The sequence below is a fragment of the Notothenia rossii genome (assembly GCF_949606895.1).
Source record: "Notothenia rossii genome assembly, chromosome: 9".
In the NCBI taxonomy this organism is placed as follows: Eukaryota; Metazoa; Chordata; class Actinopteri; order Perciformes; family Nototheniidae; genus Notothenia; species Notothenia rossii.
The window spans coordinates 34,631,270-34,644,025 of record NC_136907.1 but is presented as its reverse complement, the minus strand read 5'-3'; the positions used below and the strand labels follow the sequence as shown (position 1 = coordinate 34,644,025).

Below are 12,756 nucleotides of genomic sequence, written 5' to 3'. Positions count from 1 at the left end.
CAGCAATTTCCCATCGTATAGGTTGCTAGATGTATTTAACCCTTTCTCCTGTCTCCTTCTCTCAGCACAAGAACCCCAGGGGGATTCAATGGAGCCTGAAGACCTGCAATGAGACCCTCACCCTGCACCAGAGTCTCAACTCCCAGAGTTTTGCAAGCCTCTCCCTGTTCCTTATTTTTGATTAAACAGACGTTAAGCTTCCCTATGGTGTGGTCTTCGTTTTGTGAAAAATATGATTACCTCACATTATTTTGTTGCTGTTGTTGTCTTTTGTGATGATTAAATTGCTCCTGCTGACTTGAGCCGGCCATTCTTTCCTCCTCTCTGTGTCAGTGGGGAAACTTTACATGTGTACTCCTTTCTCTGAGCGCTTGGAGCATCCCCAGGCAGCACAGCAAACCATGGGGGAGACGATATGCCAGGAGAACACAGAGGAAAAGGCACAGACAAAATGTATGATAGGCTATTCAATGTTTATTGAATTCCATTTATTTACATCGGATGTTCCTAAAACAACACATTTAACATCAACATCATGCTGCTGCTAGTGCTTTGACTCAGTTGACAATCATTGATAGGCACATGTGGGTCTCCTGTCCTTTCTGAAAGTCATAAAGATTACATTAGTACTAGATTACTTGTGTCCTCAATTACCAGGGGATTACTGAAACCACCATGAATTAAAGAAATGGTAAAAATGTATCTAATCTGAATTTTGAAGGATTCCTTCCCATCCCCTCCCTCTAAATATATCAACATTAGGATGTGATGCTCCTGACTATCATACAGGTTTAAGAAGATAATATTTGTTTTAAAGAATTCAAATCAATAAACAACAGGCTCTTTAACCAAGGCAACGTTAGCCTAACATTATGTTAACAGGTAAGATAGCTGTTCACACTATGTATATTTTTCTACTTTTTTGTAATGCTATTTTATTTCTATTTAAGATGTTTACATTTTTGATTGTTTAATTATAGTCTTTTAACTGTCTAATGTACACTGCCTTGTATTTTGCTGCTGCAGCGTAAACATTTCCCCAATTGGTATCAATAAAGTACTTCTTATTTTTTCTTAATCCTCAAATATTAGCAAATGTTACTTTAAAAAAAAAAAAAACATTGATGTAACTACATACACATATCGATATGTTGTATAAATATTGAAAATCAAAAGCTTTATTGATCACTAGTTACCAAAAATTGCATTTCTATCCTATTAATGCATTCAAATCGCGATTCAAATGGCCCGCCACGAACTTCCGGGGAACTATTGAGTCTCCCTGAACCACGTGACGATCAAGCATTTTGGACCTCCGTTGTCGCAACTCTTCTCTCTATATGGCGCTGATGCTCCCCATCTGCACACTGCCGTGGCATTTTACGTTTCTAAGGTAAGCGGACATGAAACTATTCAGCAAAACTATAAATAATAATATAAGTTATTGAGTTTTTAGCATAATACTTCAGAATCTTAAAATCCCTTAACGTTTGTATGCAATTGTGCTAAATTCAACACTGGAATAAAGCAAATATTAATATGTTTGCATGACATTAGTTATTTATATTTTGATATCCCTTAACTATATACGTTTAATACATTTAAGTCAAGCTAAGGTACATGTGATGGTAGCTAGTTAGTGCTCTTACCTGTGAGGCCTCCTCCAAACAGCATAATAACCAGACCATTAAAACTAAGTACCAGTTCTAGATCCTTGACTTTAGACAAACAATTCAAAAGACAACATGTATTTAAAGACCAATCTTTATTTGAATTAACCTTATAGACCTTAACCTGATATATCAGTTTGTGACGAAGGTAACTTCGCCACTATGGACTGACGGCTTTGGGCCGTGTAATATCGCACTTTATTAGCATGATTGCACAGTACAGTTAACATCGCGTATTTGCACATCATTTATACTAATTATTGAAGTAGTATTTTTTAGCTGATTAAACCGTATTTATTGGAGTGTCGTCTGGCAGGTGCTGGTTGGGTCCTCGGCTCCGCCTGAGAATATAGGGGAGTTTGCGAGAGCGCCGAGAGCATGTATGTTGGTGGGGATGACAGCGGTTGAGTGTAATCAGGGTGCAAATAATATGTTGATGTCTGTGGCTGCTGATTGTGCACACCTGGGGCCCTGGGTTGTCTCCTCCCCCCTCACCTGTGTCTAATTGCTCCCCCTCACCTGTGTCTTGTTAGTCTGTGTATTTAAGTGCTGTTTCTTGTTGGGCTGGGAGTGTGTGTGAGATCCTGGTGGCTGCAGGCTGGGCTCACATGAACAGCAGCAGCAGGATTGAGGCTGTGTGAACTTTGTGCACATGTTTTGAATAAATGCCCACGTCGGGTTATATTTTTGGACGTTCTGCCTCTCCCTCCTTGCTTGGTCGGGCCGCTCAACGGTCAGTCTCACACAGTTATACAGTAATAGTATTGACAATCTAAAAAAACTGAGCAACCCAACAGTCAACTTTATGTTTCTTATTGTCTAAAGTATTTATTATTTTCATTTCCCCCCTCTCATATTCAGTGTGAACGGATTGAGACAGCGTGGTGTCCAGAGAGCTGCAGAGACTTCAGGGAGAAACCTCTGTGTGATGGACATCCAGTCTGTTGGTTTGGAGAGGACTGAGTGTCTTTCCTCAGCGAGGAGGACCAGGCCTGATGGAGGAGCCCATGCTGGGCAAAGCTGATACAAACTGCACAGGCCTAGTCTGTCACGTTATTTGACTAAATGTGTTTACTTATACATTTAATAGGTTTACACCTTCTGTCTATATGTGCTTTTTATTTAAAACACTTCATTAACTTTTGGTTCACATCTCAATAAATTGTATTTGTATTTGCACTCTTTTTGTCCATTATTATTACTGAAAATGTTAGATTACACATTCACATCTGACTGAAGATTGGCCCCATTTATTTGTGATGTTGCAAACTCTGCGGTACAAGGCACAAGTGATGTGAAGCTCATAAAGCGAGGCAAATAGAAATAATCAGCTGATGGAGTGTAGATGTGGAAATAGGTGCACTCGATCAGCTGACTGTTTTTACAATAAAAGTAGTTTCTTAGTGTACTGGTCTTAAAATTTCATAGCATCAGCTTTTAAAGTTCCTCTTGGATGTTCTTCTTGACCCTCAGAGAAGGAGAAAATGTTGTGTCTTTCAGGCATGTCCTTTCCTAACAAAAATTACAGGAAACATAAAACATATTATTGCAGAACAAGTGTGTTATTTATGAAAGTGGTGTGTTTGTGTGTTTAGGGGCTGTAGATATAATTATAATAACCTCTGTGTGATGGACATCCAGTCTGTTGGTTTGGAGAGGACTGAGTGTCTTTCCTCAGTGAGGAGGACCAGGCCTGATGGAGGAGCCCATGCTGGGCAAAGCTGATACAAACTGCACAGGCCTAGTCTGTCACGTTATTTGACTAAATGTGTTTACTTATACATTTAATAGGTTTACACCTTCTGTCTATATGTGCTTTTTATTTAAAACACTTCATTAACTTTTGGTTCACATCTCAATAAATTGTATTTGTATTTGCACTCTTTTTGTCCATTATTATTACTAAAAAATGTTAGATTACACATTCACATCTGACTGAAGATTGGCCCCATTTATTTGTGATGTTGCAAACTCTGCGGTACAAGGCACAAGTGATGTGAAGCTCATAAAGCGAGGCAAATATAAATAATCAGCTGATGGAGTGTAGATGTGGAAATAGGTGCACTCGATCAGCTGACTGTTTTTACAATAAAAGTAGTTTCTTAGTGTACTGGTCTTAAAATTTCATAGCATCAGCTTTTAAAGTTCCTCTTGGATGTTCTTCTTGACCCTCAGAGAAGGAGAAAATGTTGTGTCTTTCAGGCATGTCCTTTCCTAACAAAAATTACAGGAAACATAAAACATATTATTGCAGAACAAGTGTGTTATTTATGAAAGTGGTGTGTTTGTGTGTTTAGGGGCTGTAGATATAATTATTTTGTAATTGTAATGTTTTTTTTGTATTTCAACAGTGAGCTACAGACAATCAGATTATGAATGAACAGTATGAAGTTCATCAACATTGAAATACAGTGGGGCAAAAAAGTATTTAGTCAGCCACCAATTGTGCAAGTTCTCCCACTTAAAAAGATGAGAGAGGCCTGTAATTTTCATCCTAGGTATACCTCAACTATGAGAGACAGAATGGGGGGAAAGAATCCAGGAAATCACATTGTAGGATTTTTAATGAATTAATTGGTAAATTCCTCGGTAAAATAAGTATTTGGTCACCTACAAACAAACAAGATTTCTGGCTCTCACAGACCTGTAACTTCTTCTTTAAGAGCCACCTCTGTCCTCCACGTTAACTGTATTAATGGAACCTGTGTGAACTCGTTATCAGTATAAAAGACACCTGTCCACAACCTCAAACAGTCACACTCCAAACTTCACTATGGCCAAGACCAAAGAGGTGTCAAAGGACACCAGAAACAAAATTGTAGACCTGCACCAGGCTGGGAAGACTGAATCTGCAATAGGTAAGCAGCTTGGTGTGAAGAAATCAACTGTGGGAGCAATTATTAGAAAATGGAAGACATACAAGACCACTGATAATCTCCCTCGATCTGGGGCTCCACGCAAGATCTCACCCCGTGGGGTCAAAATGATCACAAGAACGGTGAGCAAAAATCCCAGAACCACACGGGGGGATCAATGACCTGCAGAGAGCTGGGACCAAAGTAACAAAGGCTACCATCAGTAACACACTACGCCGCCAGGGACTCAAATCCTGCAGTGCCAGACGTGAACCCCTGCTTAAGCCAGTACATGTCCAGGCCCGCCTGAAGTTTGGTAGAGAGCATTTAGATGATCCAGAAGAGGATTGGGAGAATGTCATATGGTCAGATGAAACCAAAATAAAACTTTTCGGTAAAAACTCAACTAGACGTGTTTGGAGGAGAAAGAATGCTGAGTTGCATCCAAAGAACACCATACCTACTGTGAAACATGGGGGTGGAAACATCATGCTTTGGGTCTGTTTTGCTGCAAAGGGACCATTACGACTGATCCGTGTAAAGGAAAGAATGAATGGGGCCATGTATCGTGAGATTTTTAGTGACAACCTCCTTCCATCAGCAAGGGCATTGAAGATGAAACGTGGCTGGGTCTTTCAGCATGACAATGATCCCAAACACATCGCCCGGGCAACGAAGGAGTGGCTTCATAAGAAGCATTTCAAGGTCCTGGAGTGGCCCATAGAAAATCTTTGGAGGGAGTTGAAAGTCCGTGTTGCCCAGCGACAGCCCCAAAACATCACTGCTCTAGAGGAGATCTGCATGGAGGAATGGGCCAAAATACCAGCAACAGTGTGTGAAAACCTTGTGAAGACTTACAGAAAACGTTTGACCTCTGTCATTGCCAACAAAGGGTATATAACAAAGTATTGACATGAACTTTTGTTATTGACCAAATAATTATTTCCCACCATAATTTGCAAATAAAGTCTTTAAAAATCAGACAATGTGATTTTCTGGATTTTTTTTTCTCATTTTGTCTCTCATAGTTGAAGTGTACCTAAGATGAAAATTACAGGGCTCTCTCATCTTTTTAAGTGGGAGAACTTGCACAATTGGTGGCTGACTAAATACTTTTTCTGCCCCACTGTATATGTTATTATCAAAATAATATTTAACTGTTATCAAAACGTAGTGCAATTGTAGAAGCTTGCTCTGTTGTCCCACTGAAAGAATAACTTGTACCACGTTTTTTACTGACAATATTGAGAGATAAATAGAAGCAGTTCTCACTATGTGTTAAATATCTTTGCCTTTAATACATTAAATTAGAAAGCTGACAAAATCATATTGCTTGTTAACATCTAAATGTAACTTTTTGCATGGAAAAAACCCTCAACTTAACTGATGTGTAGGTGATCTAGTATTTAGTATTGTTTAATGGAATGTATATCAGTGTATTAAAGTCAATACTTCCTTAATTTAAACCGATATCTTTCTTGATTCTTTGTACAGTATGAAAAAAAGAGTCTTTGTACCTGAGCTGAAGTTCACTGCTGTGAGGAGTCCAGTTATGTCTCTCACTCTCTGGTCCAGCCTGTCTGCATCACCTGGACACCTTAAACGAACAGATATATATATGTAAAGTACCATGTGTACAAACAATATAACTGATTCTCTTCTGTTGAACATGTTGGATTGTGTATTGTCCGAGTCAGGGTCCTTTTTATTTTACTGTAACTTTGGAAGTTGTGTTACCAATGCTTACTGTTTATTTGATACCCATTTGGTAATGCAATTAATAAAAACAACAAGGTTTGGGTTCGTTCTTCAGTTGACTGTGACGTTAACGTGCAAGCTCAATAATGAACTCCAGCTCTACCAACCATATTGTAATATCTAAGTAATCATCTTGAAATATGACATTAATAATTGTAATATACACACATCTTATTGTGAGGTTGATTTCACATACACCACTTCGACATTAGCTTGTCTACATACTTGAGCATAGCCAATTTAAATTAACCTTAGCGATGCATACAGTTCCTACCTACATAATAATCATCTCTCTAAGTTACAAGGATGACCTCATTTTATCAACCTCAAACAGAAGCCGTTTGTTGTATTATCCCACTTAACGCTTAACAGTTGTCTATTTCGTTTTAACCTTTATATATACAGTCTATGATTTTAACTTGGAGGCTACGATTAGCATCGTTAGCACCGATGTAGCTACCACTCGCTTACACTCTAACCCAAGCCTGAACATTAATTACGTAGCTGATTAAAATCATTAACACATAAATAAGTACTCGAATTTCACTTACCGCAAAACCGCATTCATGCAACGTCTGTTTCAACCGCAGAGCGAGTCACAATAGTCTGATATATAAGCACGAAGAACAGACAACCACGGCCGGCTTCAAGTTGTGTTTCCTGGATGAACTGAACAGGCAGAGTGCCTGTAGCTTCACGGAGCAGCTAGCAGAGAGACAAGAAGCTAGCAGCAGAAGGCACTTGACAGAGCCATCACTCAATGTGACCACGCCCTAATTTATGCAAAAACGTTAAGACCTAATATAAATAAAAGGCTCGTGTTAGAAAACAATTCACTCACAGATCCATAATCATGAAGGTGGAATCTAACTATATTCATAATAATATTTATTGCATCCATGGGTAGAAAAATGTTTTTTTCTGCTGTAAAGTTGGGCATTTTAACATGGGGGTCAGTCCCCATCGGCCAATATATGAACTGCAGTGTGTGGCACTTCCGTATTGGCGTCCTGGCTCTACCCCACAGTTTGCCGCTTGGTGCATTCTTTATAAATGCAAACCGAGTCAAGCCGACTCCGGAGGTGGCGGTATGCACCTTAAAGTTGTTTGCAATCCGCAAAAAAAACGAGAGAAGAAGAAGAAGACGAAGCCGGCTCCGAGCTGTCCGACTTTAGGCAAGCTTTTTGAGACCTCCCCCGGCTGCGATCGGCTATTCTCGTCTACTTTCGAGGCGAGCCGTAACTCGTCTCAAACAAGCCTATTTTGTCCGACTTGCTCTGGAGGCTCGCCTACATGAGATGTTAAAATCTCGCGGGACAAAGACGCCCGCAGACTTGAGAGCGACGCGCGGCGAGGCGGCGCAGTTTCTCTCCACGGGCTGCGGAAGCAAAATGCTTGATGGGAAAGGACTCGCTGGTATCTCGAGAAGTTGGTCGGATTGGTGTTACGGATTGTGAAGGAAGCAGGACCCAAATGCAGATATAAACTGAAAAAACGTCTTTATTTCAAGGCTATGATAGTAGCAAAGACAAAACAGAACACTCACCGCAGAACTAGTCAAGGCAAAAGCGGTTCGTCTTTTGCCTTGACTAGTTCTGCGGTGAGTGTTCTGCCCAGAACTTAAATACACAAAAGAATAATCACACAACAAGACACAGGTGAGGAGGGAGGAGGAAACACAGGGGCCACAGGTGAACATAATCAGACAATTAGACACACCAGGGAAACTAACCACAGGAGAAAAAACACAGGGAAAAGGACCAGACAATAAACAGGAGGAAAACATGACAGGGAAAACAGCAAAACACCCAAAACTAGACATAGAACGTGACATAACCTAAACATACAAAACTACCAAAACCCCCCCCTCAAGGGACGGATCCCAGACGTCCCAAACAACAAAGTCCAGCAGGGTGGGTGGAGGGGGTCCGGAGGACGGTTCTCAGGCGGACGGCCCGGGGGCAAGGCAGGGAACATGGATGGGTTCTCGGGCGGACGGCCCGGGGACAAGGCAGAGTTCAAAAAGGGGAACTCGGGCAGACGGCCTGGGGGCAAGGCAGAGTTCAAAAAGGGGAACTCGGGCGTACGGCCCGGGGGCAAGGCAGAGTTCAAAAAGGGGAACTCGGGCGAACGGCCCAGAGGCAAGGCAGAGTTCAAGGAGGGGCGAAGACCACAGCTCTCAGGGGACCGGGCAGGAGCCGGTGTTGACCGGACAGGAACCGGAGCCGGTGGAACGGGTGTTGGCAGGACCCCTGGCGATACAGGTGATGTCGAGGCCTCCAACGAAACAGGACATGGGATTGACAGGGCCCCCGGTAGAAGAGTAGTCGGCGGGACCCCCTACGGGACAGGACACAGGACCGGCAGCACCCCCGGCAGAAGAGTAGTCGGCGGGGCTTCCAACGGCACAGGACATAGAGTTGGCAGAACCCCCGGCAGAAGAGTAGTCGGCGGGGCCTCCAGTGGCACAGGACATAGGGCTGGCAGGACCACCGGCAGAAGAGTGGTCGGCGGGGCCTCCAACGGCACAGGACATAGGGCTGGCAGGACCCCCGGCAGAAGAGTAGTCGGCGGGCCCTCCAGTGGCACAGGACAGAGGGCTGGCCGGACCCCCGGCGGAACCTCCAACGGCACAAGAGTAGGGACTTGAGTGGAGACTCGAGAGGAAACTTGAGAGTTGACTTGAGAGATGGCTTGAGAGGGATCTTTAACGGAGACTTGAGAGGAAACTTGAGAGGAGACTCGAGAGGGATCTCGAGAGGGGACTCGAGAAGTGACTTGAGAGGGAACTCGAGAGGGAACTCGAGAGGGGACTCGAGAAGAGACTCGAGAGGGGACTTGAGAAGTGTCTTGAATGGGAACTCGAGAGGAGACTCGAGAGGGAAATCGAGAGGGAACTCGAGAGGATACTTGAGAGGGAACTCGAGAGGATACTTGAGAAGTGTCTTGAATAGGGACTCGAGAGGTGACTCGAGAGGGTACTTGAGAAGAGACTTGAGACGGTTGATTCGTCAACAGAACACGAGGAGCTGGAGTCGGCTGGAGAGCCAGCAGGAGACGAGGTGCTGGAGTCGGCCGGTATGCCGACAGGACTCGGGGAGCTGGCGTCGGTTGAACAGCCAACTGGAGACGAGGAGCTGGAGTCGGCCGGTATGCTGACAGGACTCGGGGAGCTGGCGTTGGCCGGTAAGCCAGTCCTGGAGCCGAAACTGGAGTCGGAACCATGGGTACTGGGGCCGGTGCTGAAGCCAGAACCATGGCTGTAAGGTCCGGTTCTGGAGCCGGAAACATGGCTGTAAGGTCCGGTTCTGGAGCCGGAAACATGATTGCTGGGGCCGGCACTGGAGCCGGGACCATGGCTGTAAAGTCCGGTTCTGGAGCCGGAAACATGGCTGTAAAGTCCGGTTCTGGAGCCGGAAACATGACTGCTGGGGCCGGCACTGGAGCCGGAAACATGGCTGTATGGTCCGGTTCTGGAGCCGGAAACATGGCTGTAAGGTCCGGAGCTGAAGCCTGGATCATGGCTGTGTGGGCCGGTTTTGGAGCCGGAAACATGGCTGGAAGGTCCGGTTCTGGAGCAGGGACCATGGCTGCTGGGCAAGTAACCGGAACACAGATCCATGGCTGTGTGGGATGGTACTGGAGCACGGTACCATGGCTATGTGGGATGGTACTGGAGCACGGAACCATGGCTGCTGGGTCCGGCACTGGAGCCGGAACCATGGCTGTTGGGCGCGGAGCGGAAGCCTGGACCCCGGCTGTGTAAGCCAGGTAATGGAGTATGGAAGCAAAGCTGCGTGGGCCGGTACTGGAGCATGGAGGCATGGCTGCTGGGGCCTGTACTGGGGAAGGAGCCATGGCTCTTGGGGCTCGGGCTGCTAGCTTGGCTTTGCGACTCCTTCTCTTAGCAGCCGCCTGAAGGCTCCGTGGACCTCCATAAGCCAGACGAGTTCCAGCATACGACTCCTGGACGGGAGCAGGAACTGGGGCAGAAGCGTGGGTTGTCTTCAGACGGATCCCACCGAGGTATATGGTGCCAGGTTGGGAATCCCACACCGGGATCATGGCTGTTGGAGCACGGGCTGGAATCCTGGCCCTGTGTCTCCTAGAGGATCTTTGGAGACTCCGTGGACCTCCAACAGGACCGTAGTTGGATCCGAGGAAAGGGTTAGAAGCGTCGGACCAGTCCTCAGGACAACTTGTGAAAAGCTGTAACCAATCCGGCAACAAACTTCTCAACCAAGGCATTTCGGCCACCTCCATTCGTGCTTTCTCGAGAATAGCCTCTTTGTCCTTCCTAGAAGAAGTTCCTTTCCACTCGGCATGAGAGCATTGAAGGGAAAAGTCTAGATCGGACAGATCTAACTCAAAATCTTCCATATCCGCTGGGTCCATATTCTTGGTCGGTTCGTTCTGTTACGGATTGTGAAGGAAGCAGGACCCAAATGCAGATATAAACTGAAAAAAACTCCTTTATTTCAAGGCTATGATATTAGCAAAGACAAAACAGAACACTCACCGCAGAACTAGTCAAGGCAAAAGACGAACCGACAAAGACAGACAGAAAACTCAGAACTTAAATACACAAAAGACTAATCACACAACAAGACACAGGTGAGGAGGGAGGAGGAAACACAGGGGCCACAGGTGAACATAATCAGACAATTAGACACACCAGGGAAACTAACCACAGGGGAAAAAACACAGGGAAAAGGACCAAACAATAAACAGGAGGAAAACATGACAGGGAAAACAGCAAAACACCCAAAACTAGACATAGAACGTGACATAACGTAAACATACAAAACTACCAATGGGACATGAGCCTAGGAGTGTGACAATTGGTCGGGTGACGCAGGCAAGGCTAATCAAAGCAAAAAATCAAAAATCAGTCAAAGTGTCAGCCAAGCAATTGTAAAGAACTACAACACGAGTGGAAAGTTGTAATAGAATTCAATGAGGATGGTGGGCATTACCACCCGATTAAACTTACCAAAGCAATTGAAAAAGAGATGGAAAAATTAAATTTGCTAAATTAATGAACAACAAGCGGGTTTTGATACATGCCAATAACAAACAGCAGCAGGAAAAGATTCTGGGAATGAACTCACTGAATGGGGAGAAAATGAAGGCACATGTACCAGGAGCAATGGCAAAACTGAGAGGAGTCATTTCAGGAGTACCATTGGACATATCAGTGGAAGATATTAAAAGTGAATTAAAAGGAGGCAAAGTAGTGGAAGTCACAAGGCTTAAAAGCAAACGGGATGGCACACTCAAAGAAACATTATCAGTTCTCATTCAGTTTGAGAGAACATTACCTAAGGCAGTACAAATGGGATATTTGAACTTCATTGATAGGGAGTACATTCCAAAAACTCTCAGGTGCTACACATGTCAACGAATGGGGCACACAGTACAAGCAGTGTAAAGGGCAGCTAAGGTGTGCGAGATGCGGAGGAAAACATGAGTATGGAAAATGTGAAAAGGATGCAAAGGTTAAATGTTGTAACTGCGGAGGAGATCACAGTGCTGCGTTTGGAGGATGTGAAGTGCAGAGAGAGGCCAGAGAGGTGCAGAGGGTTAAGATTACAAATAAAGTTTCATACGCAGAAGCAATAAAGAAAGTAAGGGGAACAATAACAATCAATAAGACCCCTAGTGGAATGGAGCAGAGCATTACAATACAAAATGGCAGAAACACACCAAAAAGTAATCTTCAAATCCAACCCCACAGCGCCACCAAGAGCAAAGAGGATGATGATGTTCTAGGAGTGAAAAAGGTGAATTTTGTGGTATTTATATGCCATACTGTTAATGTTGCATTACAGTTAAAAAAGAAAAATGATAGAATCAAAGCCATTGTGGAGGCAGCTGGAAAATTCCTAGACATGAAAGATATTAAAGCAGATCAGATACATGCAATGCTAACTATAAATGGAGCTGGGGAAAATGAAAATCAGGATGAGGGTTAGATCCTTAATCATGGTTCTGCACATACTACAGTGGAACGCAAGATGCCTCATAGCTAATGGTCAAGAATTCAAGAAATATATATATGATCTAGAGGTAATATGTGTGCAAGAAACCTGGCCCAGAAAGGGCTGCTGAGTAGTTTTCAGAGCGGATTTCGTAAAGGGCGGTCCACAATAGATGCGTTAGTAAGAGTGAATAACGATGTGGAAAAAACATTGAAAATGAAAGAGATAATGGCAATAGTGTACTTTGACATTGAAAAGGCGTATGACTCTATGTGGAGGGATGGGCTACTGATCAAATTGGGTAGAATGGGTATTGGAGGGAGAATGTACAACTGGGTAAGGGCCTTTTTAACAGACAGGACATTTAGAGTAAAGGTTGGAGCAGATTCTTCCAATTATTTTGAAATAGGAAATGGTATTCCCCAAGGGAGTGCAGTCAGTCCAATATTATTTAACATCATGATTAATGATATATTTATATGCTTAGACACA

At 43.9% G+C, this 12,756-nt stretch overlaps 1 long non-coding RNA gene across 1 annotated transcript; it reads left to right on the top strand.

The window, feature by feature from the left end:
• Positions 1-1,412: 1,412 nt before the first annotated feature.
• LOC307018872 lies at positions 1,413-3,550 on the top strand. The gene is made up of 2 exons (XR_013802518.1): positions 1,413-2,403; positions 2,532-3,550. It is a non-coding gene; the product is annotated as an uncharacterized lncRNA (long non-coding RNA).
• The last annotated feature ends 9,206 nt before the right edge of the window (positions 3,551-12,756 follow it).